The sequence below is a fragment of the Sinocyclocheilus rhinocerous genome, unplaced genomic scaffold, assembly GCF_001515625.1.
Source record: "Sinocyclocheilus rhinocerous isolate Xijiao unplaced genomic scaffold, SAMN03320098_v1.1 scaffold984, whole genome shotgun sequence".
Taxonomy (NCBI): domain Eukaryota; kingdom Metazoa; phylum Chordata; class Actinopteri; order Cypriniformes; family Cyprinidae; genus Sinocyclocheilus; species Sinocyclocheilus rhinocerous.
Window position 1 is genome coordinate 187,835 of NW_015643603.1, and position 6,843 is coordinate 194,677.

The 6,843-nt window shown below is 37.1% G+C and overlaps 1 protein-coding gene across 1 annotated transcript in view; it reads left to right on the forward strand.

Moving 5' to 3' along the window:
• LOC107757521 (ectoderm-neural cortex protein 1) overlaps positions 1–6,227 on the forward strand; it is a 12,280-nt gene extending 6,053 nt beyond the window's left edge. Inside the window, exon 4 of the mRNA XM_016575010.1 lies at positions 5,949–6,227. The gene's annotated coding sequence lies outside the window, so the exon portion shown is untranslated. The remainder of the gene's footprint in view (positions 1–5,948) is intronic.
• The last annotated feature ends 616 nt before the right edge of the window (positions 6,228–6,843 follow it).

Genomic DNA, 6,843 nt, shown 5'->3' on the forward strand with positions numbered 1-6,843 from the left:
GATTGGACTAGTTTTATTGCAAAAACCTGGCAACCCTGTTCATAGGCGCCACCTGCTGTCCGAGAGTGCGTCTCATTCAGACCTGCTGTTTTTGTTTCGTGCAGATGTTTTATGTAGCAAATAAATAACACCTAAAGTTAGACCATTCTGTTTTTGTTTTAAATCCTGAAATTAATCTAAATCAAATCAAAAACAACTGCCCGTGCAGATCATGATTAAAATGCAGTGGTTGCCTCTAATTTCAAATGGCTAGATATTTTTGTTTAAAGCCAGTTTGTTTGTTATAAAGCAAATAGATAAAAAATAAATTTGTTTTAAAATCAGTATCAGAATCCAATTTGCTAGTTTAAAAAAAAAAAAAGAAAGAACGAACATCTGAATTCTGAATCAGCTATGATCGGCTCATCATTAATTAAAATACTAAGTAAAAGGCCTCAAATTTGAAGTACAATCTGGGATGTCTTTTTCTATCAATTCTTCAATAGGTAGATCTTGTCTTTCATAAAGGCCGAGGTCAGGGATCTTGGGCCTAAAAAGGTTGGTGACCACTGCTCTAAAGAAACAGGATTCCTCAATTATCGTCATTGATATCGTTATCGCAATAAATATCAGAAATTATCGTGATATATTTTAAAGCCCATATCGCCCATCCCTACCAGACATGCTACGTTTTTGTTCTTTTATAGAATGGGGTTGCAATAAATAGCAGTACCAAATCAGTAATCTAATGATATTAGAGGTTTTTTTTTAAATCTACAGTATTCATCTTAAAGTTAACCTTTTAAATGTAATAATTTAATAACACTGTTAAATGTAATCTTTATCAAATGTCAATCTAGTCAGAACATCCCATTTTCATACTGTACATCATAAAAGTTGTGATGTCTAAATTCGTTTAAAATGAAATGGCAATTCTAAATTGTTTTATTTTAAATGTATCTAGATAAAATAGTATAGAATTTTAATATTTAATATGTAATCATTTGTCAGCCTTACCATGCAATTATTGGCTTATTGGTATAAGCCAGAATTTCTATAACCCTGTCTGTATATTTGAGCATTTTATGTATTAGGATCAGTCTCCGTTTCATTTCATGGTGGACATTTATCCAGAAAATCACACTGTTGTCTACAAGTACTGCATAAGCTTATGTTTGCACGGTCAAAAGACTGGAATACATTTTAAAAGAATTTGTCTTTGGAACACGAGGGAATTTCAGAGGAATGAGATTCACCCAGCCCCTGTTAGTTAAAGTCATGAACCTGTTTCAGATAATGTTTGCTAATTGATTTTTTTTTTTTCCAGAACGTTTTTAACTCTAATTATAAAAATTCCAATGTTGTGGTTTCCATACACGGAACCCTCTTTGTAAGTATACTGACACATTGAAAAATTCCTGTGTCCAATTTTACATGGCTCTTTATGTTCATATGTACACTGTATTTGGATATAGAGATTTCATTTATTCATTTACTTTCTTTTCAATCTCTGTTTCCTAGTGCTTTTTGTGTTCTTTCTCATTCCTTGACTGATGGTCTTTTTGCTGTTTTCCTCCTTTGTTTCTGTGAGGAGATTCTTCTGTTGTGTGTGTGTATATAGGTGTACTAATCTCAACATTTCGCTTTAGTCGATAACTTTCAAAGCTGGTGCATTAATGTATGTTTTATAATAGGTTGCTACAGATGTCACGTTTCCTGAGGGTCCAAAAAAATAGTGGCTATTAAGCATTGAGCCTTGCTCAGTCTCCAGCAAAACAGGCTTCAGTCACAGCAGGACTGCATCGGAAAAAGGCATCAGGCTTTCCAGTATCTACCTCACAGCAGTGATATGCCCATCGATGCAGTGTGTGTGTGTGTGTGTGTGTGTGCTCGCTCTGTCTTGTCCGGCTGATACAGATACTCTGCTGTATCTGATCAGTCTCCAGACTGTGAGGGAGAAAAAAATTATAAATTCTTGCTTGAGAGAATTCAAAGCCTTGGTCTTTGAGCTGGAGATTCAAGCTCCCCCTACCAGAGAAAGATCATAGGCTACACCTTAATTTCAATGTGTGTGTGTGTGGGCACATGCAAATTTTCACATGTAAAATTGAGATCCAGAGTAAAACTGCATGTTTGTGTGTCTCTGTTGTGAGGAGGCGGCTTGCGGTAGGGCTGAATGAGTTATGAGTGTGCAGTGAGGGGCGTTGCACCGAGGGTAATTGAAGCAGAATAGAAGACTTTTATTGTTCCTGAGGGGGAAATTTGTCTGAGGGTGGAGGAAGCAGGAAAGAGAGGTAGGGCAAATAAGGGAGGAGGGAGGGTTCAGAGAAAAGACAGAGAAAGAAATGGTGAGGTGTGTTGTATTTGGATGAGCAGTGTGTTGACAACATGGAGCATGCTAGCATGGAGTCTGGGCAACAGTTTAGTACCTTTGCAGTAGGCTTTTTCATTGTTCAGCTTCAGTCTTTGTCTGTCTGAAAATATATGCTACAATACATAATCAAATATTTGAATGAGTAAATGGACAATGTGCATCAGTTGTTCAGTTAATTTGTGCAGGAAGTGTAGTCATTTTAATGGGAATCTGTGTGAAGGCATAATAATTCTCCATGTAGTTGGGTGCCCAGATTTGAATAGTTGACTGGCAAATATCATGAATTTGTCATGAAACGCGTGTTCATGCTGGATGAAGCAGACCTACATTTGCATTATGTAGATTTAAAAATATGTAGACAAAAATTAATACAATTTAAGTCCGACTAAAGCATTTATATGATTTAACTGTAAGATGTATCTACTGGGACTGGTTAATCATTGATGAAATGAAGATGGTGAAATAGACATGCTTGTTTGAAATGTATATTGAAAAAACACAGTGTCTGGTAAAACAAAATTGAATTCAAAAGATCGTAGCTGTAGTAAAAGGTCAGAGATCAGTGTAAAACCCACACTTTTGCCGATTCACTTGATTTCTAGTCAGAAATCTTTTGGCTTGACTCTTGTATATATTGCTTAACTTTAGAGTAAAACATGCATAAGTAAATGAGATGAGGTAATTCAGATGAGTCATAGCTGTTGTTTTCCATAAACGGTTTCTGTATCGTCAATCACCGTGTTTTGCAGTGTGCTGAAATCCTTGTGATTCAGACTGATGGGAGTTTCAGGGCAAAGCAAAAATCAAACTGGATGCATTTTATATTCTGTGAGTATAACTGGGAAATTAGAGAACATATAAACAATATTTTCATTCTTATTTGATGAGAATATTTTCAAAGATCCATTGTTGAAAAAAAGAAGAGAAAGAAATGGAGGGTTTTTATATTTAGCACTTTATTCTTTTAGTGAAAGCATCTTACAATAGAAAGATTCATCTCTGCCAGAATGAAATTAATATTTTATGCATTCATTTCTCCTCTCCCTTTATGGCTGGTAATCAGTCTGACTGTAACGAGAACAGAATAACACAGAAATACTGATAGAGTGAATCAAACTCCAGGACAGTAGACTAAATAAAATGAGCACCAACTTAACTTCCTCCTCACTGAAAAACAAACTGAGGCAGTCCTCCACACTCATTCCATTCCTGACCCTTTGGCACTGGTCATTTAGCTTTGCTTTTAAAGTGTGTGTGTGTGTGTGTGTGTGTGTGTGTGTGTGTGTAATGCCGCCCACCTTGACAGGGCAGTTCATTTCAAAGTGGTGGTCCTTCCTTTGTTCACTGAGCCATTCCTATGCATTTAAAAGACCATGAAGTGTTCTAAGCAAGCTTCCTCCCTACTAACAATGAGGAGCCTCACTGCTGGCCAGATGAGTGGGAGGAGAGAGAAGACCGAGATGAGGGGAGAGGGGGAGGACTGGATAAGGGAGGGTAAACAAAGATTTTCAGTCTTGCTCTTTCTTTCTTTCTGTTTTCTCACACTCGAGCTCCTGCTATCTTTCTCCCATGGGAATGCATCTGGTTACAGAAATCCTCCCTTTCCTACGTACAGACACACTGCTCTCTTTATCTCTTATCTTTTCCCTCTCTCTGTGAAAGCGTTTTTTGTACAAATGTGCTGTTGAACTCCGCAAAGGTTCAGGGATGTTCTTCGCTGAAGAATTGCATTATACCAGAACGGATAGAATAACAAACTACATATCTATATGTACAGTTATTTATTTATTTTTTTCTCAAAGATTGTTAACCACAAATAGCCTCAGTCTTTAGCACTTTGTATAGAGGGTTCTTAATGTGGGTTTCTTTCAGTTGGACTTTAAAACTTAAGGTCATAATCTCAAGATATTAGAAAAATAATAATAAAATGGTAAAAGTAATCAAAATATCAGCCGATAGTTAACTGTTTTGAGATGATCACATAGAAGAAGTGTTTATCTCCTAGTTTGTCAGGTCTGACAGCTTTAACTTAAAAATAAATAAAAATTCAAATTGGAAAATGTTACGTGAAATAAATACAAAATATGTACACTACCATTTAAAAAGTTTGGGGTTGGTAAGATATTTAAAAAAAATTTTTTGAAAATTCTTGTATGCTCACGAAGGCTGCATTTATTTGATCAAAAATGCAGTAAAACAGTAATAAAGAAATATTATAATTAAATTACTTTTTTATTCATTTATTCATGTGATGGCAAAGCTAAATTTTCAGCAACCATTATTCCAGTCTTCAGAGTCACATGATCCACCACAAATCATTCTAAGATGTGACCCTGGAGCACAAAACCAGTCTTAAGTCGCTGGGGTATATTCTTAGCAATTGCCAAAAAAACATTGTATGGGTCAAAATTATCGATTTTTCTTTTATGCCAAAAATCATTAGGATATTAAGTAAAGATAGTTTTCTTTAAAATGCAAGGACAGCTTTGAGACAGAAAATATTATTAGCTTAATATAAAAACAATAGAAATCAATGGAAAAACCTCCACCATGGTAAAAACTAAGCTTGTATGTTGCTGCGCGTGTCTAAGAGTGTGAGCTGCACAAACGCGTGTGTGTTTATACCAGACTTGTGTGTGGGAGTGGAGGGAGGTCATTAGTTTAAGCTGTGTTCATTCACCGTCAACTTCATGCTGCTTAGATGAAGTGCCATGGTTCACCGAACATTTTGTCTTCAAAAGCAGCTCTGTAGAATCTACACGCAGCCGGCCCTGGGATCGATGGAGGGATGGATTTGGCTTGCCCCCCTTCCAGTCTCTTTGGGCTTCTGTTTGAGTGGGTTTTAATTGGCAAGCGGTTCTTCTGTAACTGCAGGGCTCTTCTGCCCTTTACTGTCATTTTATATGAACTGTATGCAGAACTTAAAAGAAGAAAGTGGGAGTTGGGAAGGAAAAGAGAGAAAATATGTGCTAACGACTTAATTTGGTCGCTCTAGGGGACATCTGCTTTCAAATGATCACCTCCACTTCATTTTTCTCCTTTATTTCAAGCTAGAGGCCCTGAGAGAGAATATGTGACTTCAGAATGGATATTGGCCTTTGCAGAAGCTTAAGGCTGTAAAACGATAGTAGAGACAAAGGCAAAGAGGAAAAACATACTGTATTACGTTTGGTGCAACAATGGGCAGAAGAGGAAGCCTTTGTTGCACTACATTTAGTTGTGCTCTACGTTCCTAAATGCTTCTTTGTTAATTGAATTAATACCGTCAATGATCTGGCTCAATGCAGTGTTTAAAAGAGTGCAGGCCTCTGTGTGTGTAATGTCTTTTGGCTTGTGTCTGCTGTTGAACAGGTGTTGAGGGTCTGACCTGTTCTCTCCTTTTGTTTTTCCTTGAGGGGAAAAAGAAAAGATAAGGAACAAATGGTCTGGTTCAGTGTCTGAATTTATATTTATGAGATGTTGTTCTTTCCTGAAATGCATGAGTGAATGTGTGGCATAAATGTGAATTTGTAGTCTAGCTTTTAAAAAGTAGCATAAAAAACCAAACTGTTGAAATTTAAATTCCTAATGTGTTTTTGTTTTCTTATTTCCACAGAGTTCTTTGTGTCCATTTGTCGTTATTGTCTACTGGGTTCCAACTGTGAAGAGACGCTATAACCTTCCTGTGCAATTTTATGAAGAGACTTTCTCCCATAAGAGCTAAATATGTGTACGAAGTCCAGCCTCAAAGCTTTTTTTCTGCTGCTTCACCAGTTCACCAGTTTTGTTTTTTTTTTTTCAACTTCCTGCTTGGAAGTTTCAAGTACATTGTGATGTCATATCCTACATTTTGTGGAGTATCAGAAGGTGGACTTCACAGTGAAAACCAAAAGAACGGCAACGCACCCTGAAAGTCCAGTCTGCTTCCATCATAACCAGCATATTCATCACCTTCGTCCCCCACATTTGTGTACTCTGACCATTTTTTGTACAATGCTGATGCCATGCAAGCTAAAATAGACCCGTATGCCCGTATCTTAATTTGTATACTGCATGAAGGATGAGTGGAAGCTGCTTCATTGGGAGATCAACAGGACTCTCAACGCATGTTTGGAGATGTTAAGATACTCCAGGAAAAGTACCTCATGTCCTGATATGTATCTACCTTTACTTCTCCCATGGTGAGGTTAAAAAATAGACCTTGCTCAGAAGAAAAGTTGATGCAGACTTTTAATGAACTGATAAACATCATATTTTGCTGGTTTAAAAATTATAAGGATGGAAGGAAACATGAGCAAGCCTTTTTTTTTTTATTTTTTTTTTTAAGTATTTGTACTTAACATGTCTGTACGAGGAGGACAGGCGGATGCTGAACTGTTCCTGTTGAACAGACCTTAGCAGCTTGGTGTGAAAATGGACACAGGCACAGTGTGTCCCAAGGTACATGTGCCAGCTGTGCGTTTGCGACTGAGTGAGTGCGGAAGAGGCATGTCCCAGTATGTTCGTCTGAA